This window comes from Myotis lucifugus, unplaced genomic scaffold, assembly GCF_000147115.1.
Source record: "Myotis lucifugus unplaced genomic scaffold, Myoluc2.0 scaffold_31, whole genome shotgun sequence".
NCBI classification, from domain to species: domain Eukaryota; kingdom Metazoa; phylum Chordata; class Mammalia; order Chiroptera; family Vespertilionidae; genus Myotis; species Myotis lucifugus.
The window spans coordinates 322323-338521 of NW_005871079.1; the positions used below are offsets into that span (position 1 = coordinate 322323).

Consider the following 16199-nt stretch of genomic DNA (forward strand, 5'->3'; position numbering starts at 1 on the left):
AGTTAATAAACTCCAGACTCTGGACATCGCACAGGAAAATCCACCTGATTGTTTTTCAACAAGTAAATAACAAAGAGAAGAGAGACAGACAGAAAATATTAATGAAATATGAATGATAGCAAGCTTTTTTCAGATTTGATGCCACTCTATTTTTTACAGTATATATTTGTACTACTTCTAAAACCATTACATATACACATACACATATCCTATGTGCATATATAAACAAAAATTTGCTTTAAAAATTACTAGGAAACTATTATAACTGTAGAATATAGTATTTTCGATTGAGTAACCATAAAACTTAGTGTGAGCCCTCACACTTGGGAAATAAAGCAAATCTGGAAAACTTAAGACAAATTTAAGTAATCCTCATCTGAGGCACAAGCACCCTCTGGGTGCTTGCAAATTATATTAATAATGTAAGTTTTATATTTGGAAAATTGAAAATACTTAATGTTTATAATATTATAAAGAGTCACTATTTATTGATTTCTTTTTAAAAAAATATATTTTATTGATTTTTTACAGAGAGGAAAGGAGAGGGATAGAGAGTTAGAAACATCGATGAGAGAGAAACATCAATCAGCTGCCTCCTGCACACCCCTACTGGGGATGTGCCCGCAACCAAGGTACATGCCCTTGACTGGAATCGAACCTGGGACCCTTCAGTCCACAGGCTGACGCTCTATCCATTGAGCCAAACCGGTCAGGGCTATTTATTGATTTCTTAACAAATGTCAGGTTCCATGCTGAACACTTTGTATATATTGCATAATAACCATGAGAAAAAAATTATTATCCCTATTTCTCAGAAGAGAGGCAGTAACTTGCCCATGGCTATATAGCTAGTTAGTGGTAGATCCAATACATGGTTCCAAAAATTGTGTGATTTTTTTTTTAGCTACCTTGACATCTGCCTGAAGAAAAGCTGGATCAACTTATGTTGGATTCTGGGTATACAGGTAAATAGAATATGTATATATTCTATTTAACCAGGATTTGGTATAGAGTGTTTGGGTGATGAAAAAAAAAAAGTCCTTTAGAAGCACTTTGGGAATCTCCTGGGAAAAATGAGATTTTATGTTGTTCATATTAGAGCATAGATTTTAAGAGATGAGGAAACAGTGCATTAAAGCCTACCAGAAGAAAATAGAGAAAAATCAATTAAACCAAAAGGTGTTTTTTTAAAATGAATAGAATTCACTAACACTACCTAAATTGATCAAAAAAGAGAAAGAGAAAACACAAATTACCACTGGCAGAAATGATATGAAACAAATCCTACAGACATTACAAAGGTAATAAGGAAATACTGTCAACACTCTATGCCAATAAATTTGATAATGTAAATAAAATAGACAAATTACTTGGAAGACATACAATCTGCCAAAACTTACTCAAGAAGAAATAGATAACCTGAGCATCCCTCTGGCTATTAAAGAAATTGAAGTCATAGTTATAAACTTCCCTACAAGAAAACTCTAGATCCAAGTGGCTTCACTGGTTAATTTTACTGAACATTTTAAGGAAGAGGCAATACTGATTCTATACAACCTTCTCCATAAAATAGAAGAGTAGAACTCATATGAAGCTGGCATTATCCCGATATTTAACAAGACAAAGATATTATACCAAAACAGGAAAACCTACAAAATGACAGACCAATATCCCTCATCAACAGATATAAAAATCCTAAACAAAATATTATCAAACCAAACCTAGCAATATAAAAGAAGGATAATGCATCATGACCAAGTAGGGTTTATCCCCAAGAATGCAAGGCTGTTTCAACATTCACAAATCAATTGCATAATTTACCATACCAATAGACTAACAAATCAAAGCTATATAATCATCTTAATATATGCAGAAAAAGCTTTTCACAAAATTAGACTCCCATTCATAATAAAAAAAAAACTCTCAGCAAACTAGAAATAGAAGGAAATTTGATAAAGGGCATCTCTGAAAAACCTACGTCTAACGTTTCAGTTAATGATGAAAGCCACTTCTAGCCCCACTTTTATTCAGTATTGTTGGTCCTAGCCAGTGCAATGAGGCAACAACAAAAAAAGAAATTCTGTGGTTAGTTCCCAATCAGAGACTCAACTCAGTTCCTCTTTAGCTGTTTAATCATACTGCTGTCACTACAGAAGTCTATCTCTAGAGGTCCAGAAATCCTGTTCTTCTCTTTCCACCTAGGATATGTTTTAGATGGAACCTCAAAAGTTTAACCTTGTTTAAACTCACCATAGGACTTCTCACAGTGACATGTGGATTCGCACTCCTGAATGATCATTCAGTGCATGGGAGCTAACAATAAGAACCTTTGTACCAGACAATTTAATAATAATAAATACATACTATTGTTGCACTGCACTGGGGCTGAAGCCAGAAGTAACGAACTGTCAAGGGACAGACTGTTCATTGTAGGGATTAAAACATCCACACAGATCATTAATAAGGCAAATTATATGAAGGGTCCTAAGAGGGGAAAATATCTTCAAGGAAAGAAGAATAAAACAGATTCTGGATGTGTAATGGGGGAGGTAGCATGTAAAAAAAAAAGGCCTGAAGAATGGAGAGTAGAAATATTTAAACGGAATTAGAATGTAAACATTACATACAAAATAATATATATATGGAGATGTGGCTAAAAGAGTATTTAGAGGAAATTTTATAGGTTTAAATACATTTATTAGGAAACAAAGTTTAAAAATAAATGAACAAAGCATTCAAATTGAAAAGCTGAGGAAAAACCCACATCAAACACCAATTAACAAAAAGAAGGAAATAATTAAGGCAGAAATAATTAAGGTACAAAAACAAAATTAAAAAATTAACAAAACGAAAAGATGCTATTTTTAAAACTATTTGATAACACAGACATTTGCTAAGACTGACCAGGACAATAAGAAATTTTTAAAAAATGAAGAAGGAGAAATTACTACAGAAACAAGAGAGATTTAGAAATAAAAGCGTAGACAATGTTTTGACAGATGGAGATGGGGGAAGGCACTCCAGAAGTGGGACACACTGAATAAAGCCTAGTGGTGGGCACGTTTGGGAGACCACAAGTAATTGGTTTGAGTAGTGGACATTGGGGATGTCTCTTGGGAACTATGAAATAATGTGAATGAGAGTCAGGGTCCTAATGGGGAAGTCCCTTGGAAATAAATCTGTGCTTCAAGAAGACACCTGGCAGCGATAAATAGAATGATAATGTCAGATTGGTTGGGGTAGAAGATGAGAGGGCCTAAATAAAGCTCTAAAAATGGATCCCTAGAAAGTAACACGGCAAAGGGTGGGGGGAGAATCTATGTGGATTGGCAAGTGACTAGAAGTTTGGGGATGGAACTGGGTGTGGGGGTGGGGAAGGTGTCAGATGCTGCCAAAGAATCACGCTAGAAGTTACTAGGTTGTATATTAGGAGACGCATGGTAATGGTCAAGACCACAGTTTCCAATGGAGATCGGACTGCAAAGGAAATATAAAAAAATTGGTTAAGGGATGGAATAACTATAGTTTATATGTTCTTTATTGTTTCCAAAGCATTTTTCATTGTATTTGATCCTCACTGACCTGTGGGATAAACAGACGAGAAAGACTGTAACTTGTCCAAGCCACATGAGCCAACAGAATTGAAGTCAATTTCTCTAACATGATTGGGATGGGAAGTTGGTTAATTATTTGAAAACACCAGTTCAAGCAAGGACTCACAGTAACATGACATATGCAAAACATGTTTCTTTCAATTGGCTACACACTGCCTGAACTCCATTCTGAGTTTGATGAGTTAGCTATTTTCTGAGTTCAGGTTAGACAAGGCAAGATTGCCTCCCCTAATACCAGAGAAAAAAACTAGAGACCTGCTTGGCCAGTTTCTCTTGTATCTCAAGAAAAGGCATCTGACTTGGGCTCTGCCAACCAAACAAACCTGCAGACGCAGGCACTCGTGATGCTAAAGGGGAAGAAGGAAAGCTCACTCTCTCTTCAGTGGTGGCAGGAGAGGTGGAAGCTGAATACCTGACACTAATACAAAATAATATTAAATCTAAACTTCAATTAAAAAATAAAATTGAAAAAAAAAAAAAGATCTGGCCTGGCCAGCGCAGCTCAGTGTTTGAGTATCGACCTATGAAACAGGAGGTCAGTTTCGATTCCTGGTCAGGGTACGTGCCCAGGTTTCGGACTCAATCCCGAGTATGAGGTGTGCAGGAGGCAGCCAATCAATGATTATCTCTCATCACTGATGTTTCTATCTCTCTCTCCCTCTCCCTTCCTCTCTGAAATCAATAAAAATAAAATAAAATAAAAAGATTCTGGCCCAGAAGTCACGTGTCATTGGAGCTGAGAAGAGGTGGCATTTTCTGGCCAGACCAGTTCTAAGGCTTGGTGTTGGATACCGTTCCAGGAAGCTCTACCTTCATCCCAGCTCCCCAGTTCTCTCAACAATTCTACGAGCCACCCAGTAACATTTCTGCTAGGTCACCCAGAGTCGCTTTCTGTTGCTTGCATCTAAGAATCCTGCCTGATGCACATGAATACTGTAAATGTTTTATTTTACTTTACTATCCATTCACCAATCTTACAACCAGTTGAAAGCAAGTCCTCTAACATATCAGCAAGCTGAAAACAGGAAAAGTTTTATTTGATGTGCTTCTAGGCATCATTTTCTAGATTTATTAAAACTTCTTTATGATATTGTTAAGTGAAAAGAGGAAGAATATAAAATAGTACAGATGCTGTGTTTTTGTTACACGCACAAGAAAAGATTACACCAAAATACTAACCACTATTACCTTGGGCTCGTGGGATGGGTGCTATTGATTTCCTTCATTTTGCTTATATATAGTTTGTAAGTTCTTCACCAGGCATATGTAATTCTTGCACAGTAAAAAGTTATTTAAAACATACAGAAACATGTCTGCTTACTTTCTGCAGGAATGCAGGTCTTTACCTTCCACCTCCATTGGAATGTTCTAGGAACAACTTCCTTCCTTTGGTCTGATATTCCCACAAGGATTCCTGGATTCGGGATTTGCAGTTCTCTCTCCTGGCCTCTCTGGCCCCACCTCACTCCTCAACACTGACGCCTTCCTCCTGGGAGGGAGTGTGTCCCGTGTGGGAGGGAGCTGGGAGGAAGTCCTGAGCATGCCCAGCTTCCACCACTCCTCCCTCCCTCCTCTGCGTGCCCACAAGGCATGCATCCTGGTCTGCTCTCTGCCCTCAGGTGAGCTTACCAGGCTCCCTGCCCCTACTGTGGGGGCTGAGAGCGAGTGAGACGGATTCCAGACCGTCCTTGGCAGCCGCACACCTAAGGCACAGTTTCCAATGAGCTTCATCAGTAACAGAGCTCCGTTTGTCTCCTGCCTTTTGCTTCTCTGTCAGGTTCCCAAGGTGGGAGGGGAACGCAGGGCTGTGATTTAGTGGCTGCAGCTACATCCAGGCACCCAGGGCCCTGTGATGCACTTCTCGAGGCTTCTCAGTGCCTTCTGTGCCCTAATCCTGGGACACAGGGAGGTGGCCAGCTCCTGTCAATCACCTGTAACTGGGGGGGGGGGGGGGGAACACACCCCACCCCTAATACGCTGCCAATCCAGCCTGCAGCCTCTCTCTCTGCTGCTTTACCGGGGAAATGCAATATTACTTAATATTCAGAACCCCGGATAGGATTCAGTGGCTTAGTAACGGAGGATAAAACCTGTGTCATCAAATAAAATGTCTGAAGCTGGGTCCTGGGGTTTCATTAGCAACAAGACATTTTAATGGGATTACAGCTCTTTGTGTTCAGAAAGCTGGCTCTGTTGGAAACTTATCTACCGATCTTAACCGTTTCCTTCACAAAGTATGTGAAAGGAAGCAAGTCGTGGAGTCTCAAGTCTGCAGTTCTTCTTCGGCTATTTTGTTATTCCTTGCCTCCCTCAGATAAAATACCTAAATTCCATAAGTCATTACTCTTAAAATCAAGTCATAAAAACACGCCCATCTTCCCGAGTTTATCAGCATTTTGCAAAGTAGCTGGATATGGCAAGTGCATTTTCATGAAAAGTCCCAGTAAAGTAGCCAGCCAACTTCCAACTATTACATGTAATCTCTATCTGACAGCTTTCAGGGTAAACAACAGCCAATGTCGATCGCTTCCCAGGTTTCCTGACAATATTTTCCTCAAATTTATGCTTAAGTTATCATTCAAGGTCATGAGAGAAACAATTTCGGATATGCATGTCATTGAACAGAAAAGCAAACCTTCCTTAACCCTGCCTTAAGAGTTGCTTCCTTAATGCACCAGAATATACATTATCAAAATGTAAAGATCTGAGTACACACACATAGACAAAAATAGAATAATACTACTGGGTGTCTAAAAATCTTCAGATAAAATGCTTCCGACAGCATTGTTTTCTAGGAAATCAAACAAAAGGTGCTTACATGATCAATGAGGCTTGTGATCAGTCCTTTTTAATAAAACGGGCAGGCTGCTGAGTGCGGTTTTGGTGGCTGGCCTCTCAGGGGGCTGGGACAGGCAGATGATAAGGACAAGGCCTGAAGGTCAGGGCAGTGCGGCCAGTGGGTTTCGGCTATTGGGCCGCCTTGCTGGCTGCCGTGTGGGCCTGAATCCTGCAGCGCGTGAGGTCCTTGTTTACGGTGTCTGGACAGAGGAAGGGCTAGTCGCCTGCCAGGAAGTGAAGAGCACGGTTAACAGTCCTCTGTTTGCTGGTTCCTCGTGGTCTGGCCACTAGAACCCTGACCTCACCATTTCTCTCCAAGAGCAACTCGAAAGGGAGATGAGGACAAGGACAGGAACACAGCTGTACCAGGGACTGGGTCAGAATATATAAATGGCTTTCGCTTCACCATGAAGTTACAAGAAGCATGTAAATAATCGGCCCTGATACACCCAAAGCTCAGGAACTAGAAGTAACTCTTCCAATTCATCGGCCGCTGATACTGTAACCTTTACTAACTAGCCAAGTTTACATGTAAACATATTTACAAACATTTCCCCACAGACTATGCATCCATAGTAAAGACAAAAACTACTGATCAAATACTTTGGAATCTGTAAGCCATATCTGCTCGGGCATCGTTCTTTCAACCGAGTTGCCCATTTCATGGTGGGTAAAAATTATTTTTAACGCCATAGGGAAGTTTTCCATTTAGCAGCATCGAGCCGTATGGTTTTCAGAACCCAGCAGAGGAGCTCCAGAGGCAGTTCAGAGAAGGTCTGAAGCTTTGAGAAAGCTTCTCAACTGGTTTAACTCCTGGTTCCCTGCTCTATTCCTCACCCATGCTACCTTTCTAAAGGTTTTGATGAACCAACGCTGGAGCCGTCCCTATGGATTAGTGAGCCTGGGTTCTAAAGCCGTGATGCTTGGTTAGCATCAATTCTAGTCCACACCCCCCCTCAGAGTTCTGAATGCCTATGTCCAAGTGCCCACCTCACACACAGGTCTCACAGGCACCTTAAAGTCAGTGATTTCCCCACTCACTGCCCACCCCTCTGTCCAGTCACCTCCGATGGAGTGATCGTCCATTTCCATCCCTTATTTCAGTGACCGGAAACCCCATCCCTCCAGCAGCACAAAACGAACCCTGAGAGTCAGCTACAATGCCTGTTGTTTCCCCACCCCCAATCCACCCCACCACTGATGGCTTTCCCTGATCAATAGGTTCCTAGCCCATCCATTTCTCCCAGGTCTCCTGCCAGCAGTATTCCAACTCCCACCTCCCCCTGGGAGCTCTGCAGTGGCCTCGAAGGCGAATCACCTTCCAATTTGCAAAATGATTACAAATGTGCTTTCCCTTTGCTCCCTCTCCAATCTGCTGCCATAGAAAACCACAAATCTGATCATGTCTTTCCTATATTGGAAACACTAAATGGCTTCCTATTGTCCTCAGAATAAAGAGTGGCCCGAAGCTCCTGTCCAGCCCGGCTCTGGCTCCGTGGTCAGCCAGCTGGCCCCCACGGCCCCCTCCAGACATTCCCTCCCCTCCCGAGGGCTTTGGTCCACCCTCTCCCTTCTTCCCTGAGCGATTTCACCTCAATCATCCCTCACACGGAGAAGCCCCTCCTGAGTGGCCCCGAAAGAAGCGGGTTTCCCCTCACACACATGCCCCCTCACTTCCTGCACAGCACATACCAGCTGTAACGACATTTGTGTGGTTTGTGTGAGTCCCTGAAGAAAGGGCGACAAGGGCTCCGCCCCATCCACCCTCAGGCCTGCACAGGCTTGGCACACTGTCCATGCCTAGCAAGTGTGTGTAGAGTGAACACAACCGAGGGTGAACCTGAGAAAGGAGTTCGTGCTCAGATCTCACTTGGTCTGTCTCACTTAGGGTCATTCTCCTGTCATACAAGGGTCAGTGTTTCAGGGCCTCAGAAGTTATGGAGGGACATACAGGACCCCCAAGTCCCCAACAGATCTCCCCAGTATGACCTCGGGGTGTAAAAAGGTATTCTTTTAATGTGATTTTTTCAAATACAGTGACAGCAGGTTAGCGTCCTTTAGGCATCTGATTAGTGGAATCTGTGAAAGGATTTTAACTGCTACAGCCTCCATCTAAATTGAGGAAATGTCTGGGAATTGAGAATCAGGAATGCTCCTTCCCCCAGTTCCCCACCATGAATAAATAGGAAGATGAGAGACAGAGGGAAAAGGCATGTGGTACAGTAGTGAGATGGGCACAGAGTCTGGACCCTGGCTATCTGCTGACTTTGTGATCTTAGTTAAGTCACTGGACCTCTCTGTGTGCCTCAGTGTCCTCATCTGTGAAATGAAGATGCTATTAGCATACATTAGAGTGTGGTTGTGAGGATTAAATGAATTAATGTATGTTAAGTATTTTGGGCCATGTTTTATATTACTTATAATGAACAATATATAAATGTTCACCATTTTATTGTTACTAGGTGTTTTTTTAAAGCTGCTTTACAGTATTCTAGCTAATATATTAACTGATATATTTTGGTTAAAATGGGACTAAATTAATGTTTAAAATGATGACATTAAAAGTTAAAATATGCACTGGCTAGTTTTGTTGTACATCAAACTATTTTAATGAAAATATTCTGAATGCATAACCTTGTTGATTCAGATAAAACAAAATGCCTACGACTGGATGGTTGTTGGCTTCTTAACAGAGTGTGACAAAAACAGGCCTCAAATATGCATGAATAATCTGTTCCGTATTCAGTGCATTCACAAGCACGTGCCTCATTTACTCTTGATATATAAAGTAACAAAATTACATTCCATTAACTGGCCTAGACAATAAAATTAATCAGAAAAAAATCAACAAAATTACCTCTGTGTGGAACATGTTTACCTATATCCATTCTTGAGTTGTCAAGGGTATATATTAAGATTACATCAAACAGAAAGGTACTTATGAAAATGATTAAAATGTTTTCAACTAGATACAAACTATCCAATGATCAAGAAATTCCACTCCTGACCCCAGCTTTCACACACCAATTTTGAAATAAAACACTTTAATATTTAAAAAAAAAGAAATCCCACTCCTAAATATATACCAAAGAAACATTAATGAAGACAGAAAGACATTACAAGAATGTTCATAGCAGCTTTGTTCATATAACCAAGAACTGAAAATGAACAGAAGACTGGATAAACAAATCATCATGTATGTATACAATTGAACACTACACAGCATTGAGAAGAACTCAATGATTATTTTTTTTTAAATATATTTTATTGATTTTTTACAGAGAGGAAGGGAGAGAGATAGAGAGCTAGAAACATCGATGAGAGAGAAACATCGATCAGCTGCCTCCTGCACATCTCCTATTGGGGATGTGCCCGCAACTCCAGGTACATGCCCTTGACCGGAATCGAACCTGGGACCTTTCAGTCCGCAGGCCGACGCTCTATCCACTGAGCCAAACCGGTTTCGGCCTCAATGATTATTGTATGATTCATACAATAACATGGATATATCTCATACATATTATGCCCAATAAAAGAATTTTTTAAAGTACATATGTGATTCTCTTTATATTAAGTTCAAGAATCATCAAACCTGTCCCAGACAATAAAAAGCTAAAGGAGTTCATCACCAACAAACCAGTATTACAAGAAATGTTAAAAGGGTCTTCTTGAAGAAGAAGAAGAAGAAGAAGAAGAAGAAGAAGAAGAAGAAGAAGAAATATTTTAAAATATGAATAAAATGGCAATAACTACATACCTATCAATAATTACTTTAAATATAAATGGATTAAATCCACTAATCAAAAGACACATGGTGGTTGAATAGATAAGAAAACAAGACCCATACATATGCTGCCTAAAAAAAGACCCACTTCAAATCAAAAGACACACACAGACTGAAAATAAAGGGATGGAAAGAGATATTTCATGCAAATGGAAATGAAAAAAGTATATATATATATATATAATGAAATATTACTCAGCCATAAAAAAGAGTGAAATCTTGCCATTTGCAATAACATGGATGGACCTAGAAGGTATTATGTGAAGTGAAATAAGTTATACAAAGACAAATATCATATTATCTCACTTATATGTGGAAGCTAAAACTCAAAATAAATGAATAAACTAAGCAGAAATAAACTCATAGATACAGAGAACATTTTGATGGTTTCCAGATGGGAGGGGGTTTGGAGGAACGGTGAAAATGGGGAAGGGATAAAGATACACAAATTGCCCATTATAAAAACAGTCACAGAGATGTGAAGTACAACAGGGAATATAGTCAATAATATTATAATAACTATGTATGATGTTATATGGGTACTAGACTTATTGGAGTGATCACTTTATAAGTTATATAAATGCCTAATCACTAGGTTGCACACCTGAAGCCAATATATTGTATGTCAACTATAATAAAAAATATTATATATATATATCATCAAACCTGGTGAGGACACAATTCAAAACAGTGGCTACCTCTTTGCAGGGAAGACCATTTTAGACTAGGAATTGTATGAGGGAATCTATGGGGTGCTGGTGATGGTCTATATCCTGATTTGGGTGGTGGTTTCACAGGTTTATACATATGTAAAATTTTCCAACCAAAGATGTATGTACTTTATGTACTTTACTGTACATGTTTTACCACTGTTATAAAAAAAATCTTCCCAGCTAGTAGTTTAAAACATGACTGACAGTACTTCAATTTAACAAAATTGATTACCATTTGAGTACTTCATGTGTGGTTGGGAGTTGGCACACACCAAACCAAGTGTTATGGACTGAATAGTGAGTCTTCTGCCCCACCCCCATTCATATGTTGAAGCCCTAACCCCTAACATGACTGTATTTGGAGACAGGGCCTTTAATGAAGTAATTAAGGTTAAGTGAGGTCATAAAGATGGAACCCTAATCCAACATGACTGATGTCCTTTTAAGAAGAGGAAGAGGCATCAAGAACATGCACCCATGAGAAGAGACCATGTGAGAACAGAGCCATTAGGTGGCCATCTGCAAGCCCAGAGAGGCCTCAGGAGAAATCAAACCTGCCAATACCTTGATCTTGGCCTTCCAGCCTCCAGAACTGTGAAAATATAAATTTCTGTTGGATAAGCCACTCAGTCTGGGTGTATTTCATATGGTTGCCTTAGCAAACTAATACACCAAATAAAGAAGTCTTCAGCAAACACTCCAGGGCCTTGACACAAGTCCTCAGGAGTTTCTTGGACCCGGGTATTGCTATCTTGCTGCGAAAAATATAAAAGCTAGTCAGTGCTAACAGGTCAAAGACGGGGGGAATGTGTTTGCAGCAAAAGGCACTTCTGCTGCCAATGGAATGGGAAGGGTGTTTCCTCTTGTCATAATGTGGGTTCCCCAGAGGCAGCCTGCTTGAGCGGGAGGAGAAGTTTAAAATTAGATGTGTTTAACACCACTATACACTCACCAAAATGGCTTGAGCTGACTGGATGAAACCGGGTGCTGACAAGGAGGTGGAAGCACCACCATCTTGTAACCTGCGGGAGGGAGTGTACGTTGGTAAAACTACTTTGAAACACTCTTCGGCAGTATTGCCGTCCTAACCATTCACCTGTTCTATGACTCAGCAATGCCATCCCTACTGAAATGTGCGCATATGTGCAACAATATAAATGTACAAGAATGTTCACAGTGATGCACCCTAAACGTCCTTCAACAGAAGGGCGGATAAATAAACTCAGGATAGTCATGCAATGGATTCCAAAACAGCAATAAGAAGGAATGAACTACTGATACATACAATATGGATGAATCTCTGAAATAGTATTGAACAAACAAAATAAACTGACAAACAAAATAGATCCAGAGACATGGAAGCATGCAACAGACTAACGATTCTCAGAGGGAAGGAGTGGGGGTAGGGGTGGGGGCAGGAAGGGAATAACCAAAGAACTTATATGTATATATGCAAAACCCATGGGCACAGATAGTAGTGCAGTGAAGGCCTGGAGAGGAGGAGGGACTGGGGAGGAGGTGGTCAATGGGTGGGGGAGGGGGAGGGAGAGGAAGGGGACATCTGAAATACTTTGAACAATAAAGACAAATTTTTTAAAAATAATATTGAACCAAGTCTGACACAAAGGTTAAATACTCTATGATTCCATCTCTATAAAATTAAAAACTGGAAAAACTGCTGTATGGTGCTAGAGGTCAGAGTAGTGGTTACCCCTCAGGGGGCTTGCTGGTTCATAGTGGTTGGGAAGGGACCTGAGGGAGCATGGGGGTGGAGGACAGGGAGGGGCAGGAAATGTTCTATACCTGGATCCACATGCTAGCTGTCTGGGTTTTCAGATATGTGAGAATCCAATAACTGTACACTTGAGATTTCTGCTCTTCACTATGCTCAAGTTATATTATAATTTTGAAAAATCAAAAATTAGGTGGGAGTGTGGAATTTTTATTGTTACTCTGGACTGTATTAGGTGATTAATAGACTGGCTTGAACATTTCACCACTTAAGAGTACCTAAAACATCTAAGAGACCTGCCCAAGAATTTTTTATTCTAATAGGGAAGACAAGACTGTTTGGTGTCAGGAAGACTTCATGTGAGAAGAACCGGGGATGGGTGCTATTTGCTGAGCTATTTCCAGGGCTGAGCCTAGTCCGCCAATAAACCTGCTACACACAGAGGGCAGTTTCTTTATTTTGAGATCTCTGAACGAGACAGTGTTTTGGAGTTTGCCAAAGTTATTGCTTAGGTTTCTGTTTACTAGTCAATTGTCCAGATTAATTCTTGTGTGATAACATGGGAACTCTTTTGGCTAATATAACACTTTGCTAGATAATGCTTAGATTAGCTAATTCTCAACTATTAGCCTATTTCCATGAAGTTGCAGGAATAATTTTATATATATATATATATATATATATATATATATATATATGTATATGTTCCAAGATTCTACTTTAGCTTTTGTTTTGAGTGGTTAAAGGTGGTAAAATGGCCACATGTATGTTTATCCTTCAAGACCCCACTTAAATGCATAAAAAGGCATAGCTAGGGTATAAACCCACACAGAGAAGATCCACCAACTAGAGATTTCAACACATTTCTTTGGAACTGACTGGACTGTGAAACCCCAGGCACGCAGCTCTAACAAACCATGGGGTGGAGAAGGCTCTGGAAACAGGAGCTTCATTGTAACCAGAAAATTGGATCCCAGCCCTCTGCTCCATGCAACACACACATATCCCCAGGAGCCAGCAGTTCTCCTGGGGTGGAGGGGGTAGGGGGTGGAAGGAGACTGGCATCTGGGGATTCCCAGTGAAGCTAATGGATGGCTCTCTGCCTGACCACCCCAGAGAGAAGCCTCTGGTCAGCTGTGGACAATGTCAAGGTCCTGCCCAGAGCCTCACTGGGCCAACAGCCAGCACTAGCTTTGCCCTTTCATGTGAAGAGCCAGACACCTACAAATTTATCTCCACCGCCACACACACACACAGTCCCTTTCACCCCCAGGCCCTTAGCCAATAACTGACAGGCAGGGAGCATGAAACACCGACCCACTGACTCAGGTGGGGACAGCCCTGAGGCCCACTTACAGCCCAGAGCTCCCACTCAGGACTTTGAGATCACACCCGGTTTGACGGCTTCCCACACGCCCTGGCAGCACCTTCTTACTAACGCAGAGCCCTACTCTCCAACCCCCTTCCCAGCGCCTGCTCAGCGAGCCCAACCAGACCTCTAGGAACCGTGCCAACGGATGCAGACCTCCGGGCGGGTGGCCTCGGTGTCACAGCCCTACATGCCAACGGAGACCAGGCGTTTGCTGAAAACCTCCAGCGTGGGAGAGAGCAACCCACCAGCCACGCGATGGAACAAGCCCACTGTAACCCCCCAGGTGCAAGAAAGCACGGGGTTGGGGGAGGGTAAGAAAGGGGAAAGTTACAACAGAAAGAAGCAAAAATCAGACTCACCGCGCAGATAACATAATGAACGAAGCTTTAATCCTCCTCCTTCATAAGCACAGCCTCTCCGCTTCCAGGGGAGCCTCTCGTTCCACATGAGAAACTGCAGACAGATGGTTCATTACCTCCCACACCTTGCGCTTCTGGGTGAAGCCTGCCCCCCATCCCGCTCTCTCTGCCTCCGTCCACTAAGGGCAATTTTGAAAACAGCCTTTGCATCGCCAGCTAATGTGTTGTGTCTCACCTGCTCAGACATAATAAGGCATGAAATCCTGAGCCCCTCAGCCTTCACGCCTCCCCAGGAGGGCCTCAAAGACCTAGCAGGACTTAAATGTAATACGCACTTCTAAACGGGCTTAGCACTCCATCTTCCAGGCTAGACAGCATCTTCCAGAGCGCTAACCATTTATGCCAAGTCGAAAGCACACTTTATAAATTTATTTTACACCAGCTGTGCATCTTTTTTCCACGTTACAGCAAATTAATATACTTTGGCAGACTAAAAAAGTCAAGTGCTCATTCGAAAGCTGACTTAATGGTTCCCTTTCTTAACAATTTTAATAAGGATTATATGCTGACAATGATTTTGGTTCCAATTTTCTAGCATATTCCTTTCCTCCCACCCCTTAGATACACACACATGTGCATACACATATATAATTTCCGCATGAGAGGACACAGAGAAACATATTTGTCACAGAATGTTTGGAAAAATAACACACATACACACTGCTGTGATTCCACCATCCAACTGTGTCCACCTCCTTTTGAGAAGAACGTTTGAAATTTACATGTTTCCTGATAATTCTATTCCTGGCTTATATTTATTAAGAAGTAAAACAGGAGCTGTGATCAAGGCTTTGCTTTTCAGAGATGTGGGTGATTCCTTGATACATGATGGCGAAATACGTGCATCACAGGTAATGAGATGGTGCAGCCCTGGCTGCTTTGCTCAGTGGGTAGAGCGACAGCCCTCTGATTGACAGGTCCTGGGTTTGATTCTGGTCAAAGGCACATACCTCAGTTGCAGGCTCGATCCCTGGCCCTGGTCAGGGCATATGCAGGAAGCAACCAATCAATGTGTCTCTCTCACATCTATGTTTGTTCTCTCTCTCTCTCTCTCTCTCTCTCTCTCTCTCTAGCCCTCCCTCCCTTCCACTCTCTCTAAAAATCAGTGGAAAAATATCCTCCGGTGAGGATTAAAAACAACATAAAAAGAGGTGGTGCAAAGATAAAATACAGTATTCCAGGTCCTCTGTATTTTATAGCCAAATGCACAGAGTTCTGCCCCCAAGTTCAATTTTGGGGAAAGCACAGCAAATAGCAGGGCTGCTGGCAGCTGAGACAGAAAAGCACTCAGCCTTCTCAGCTCCTACAGCTGCGGAAAGCCCCGGGGACCAAGGCTAAATGTTTGGCCACTTCAGTTATTCTCTCATAACCTTTTTTTATGCTGAGATGTTGGTTTTGTTTTCCCCTACTTTCTTCCATGCAATTCTTTTCCTTTCATGGTGAATGGGTGGGTGGGGTTGAGGTTGGGTTGATGGGCGGGGGGACTTTAAAGCATAAATCTTAAAGCCCTTAAATTTAATTACAAAATGTTAACTCAATTATCCCCAAAGGTTTACTGAAGAATAGGCAGAATTTCTGTTAAAGGTGGAGAAATAAGATACATAGAAAGCAACAGATTTCATTATCTCCATTAATTGAATAAATATGTATTCACATATACTACATATACATACATATGCATGTGGATACTAGCTCTATGCTATTATCCTTCCCGGTGCTAAAGGAGA

The 16199-nt window shown here is 41.4% G+C and overlaps 1 protein-coding gene across 2 annotated transcripts in view; it reads right to left on the reverse strand.

The window, feature by feature from the left end:
* Window positions 1-14467, reverse strand: part of APBA1 (amyloid beta precursor protein binding family A member 1) — a 179302-nt gene extending 164835 nt beyond the window's left edge. Inside the window, exon 1 of one of the 2 annotated variants that reach the window (XM_023752334.1) lies at window positions 14413-14467. The gene's annotated coding sequence lies outside the window, so the exon portion shown is untranslated. The remainder of the gene's footprint in view (window positions 1-14412) is intronic. The other variant, XM_023752335.1, reaches the window with a different exon arrangement.
* Between the last annotated feature and the right edge of the window lie 1732 nt (window positions 14468-16199).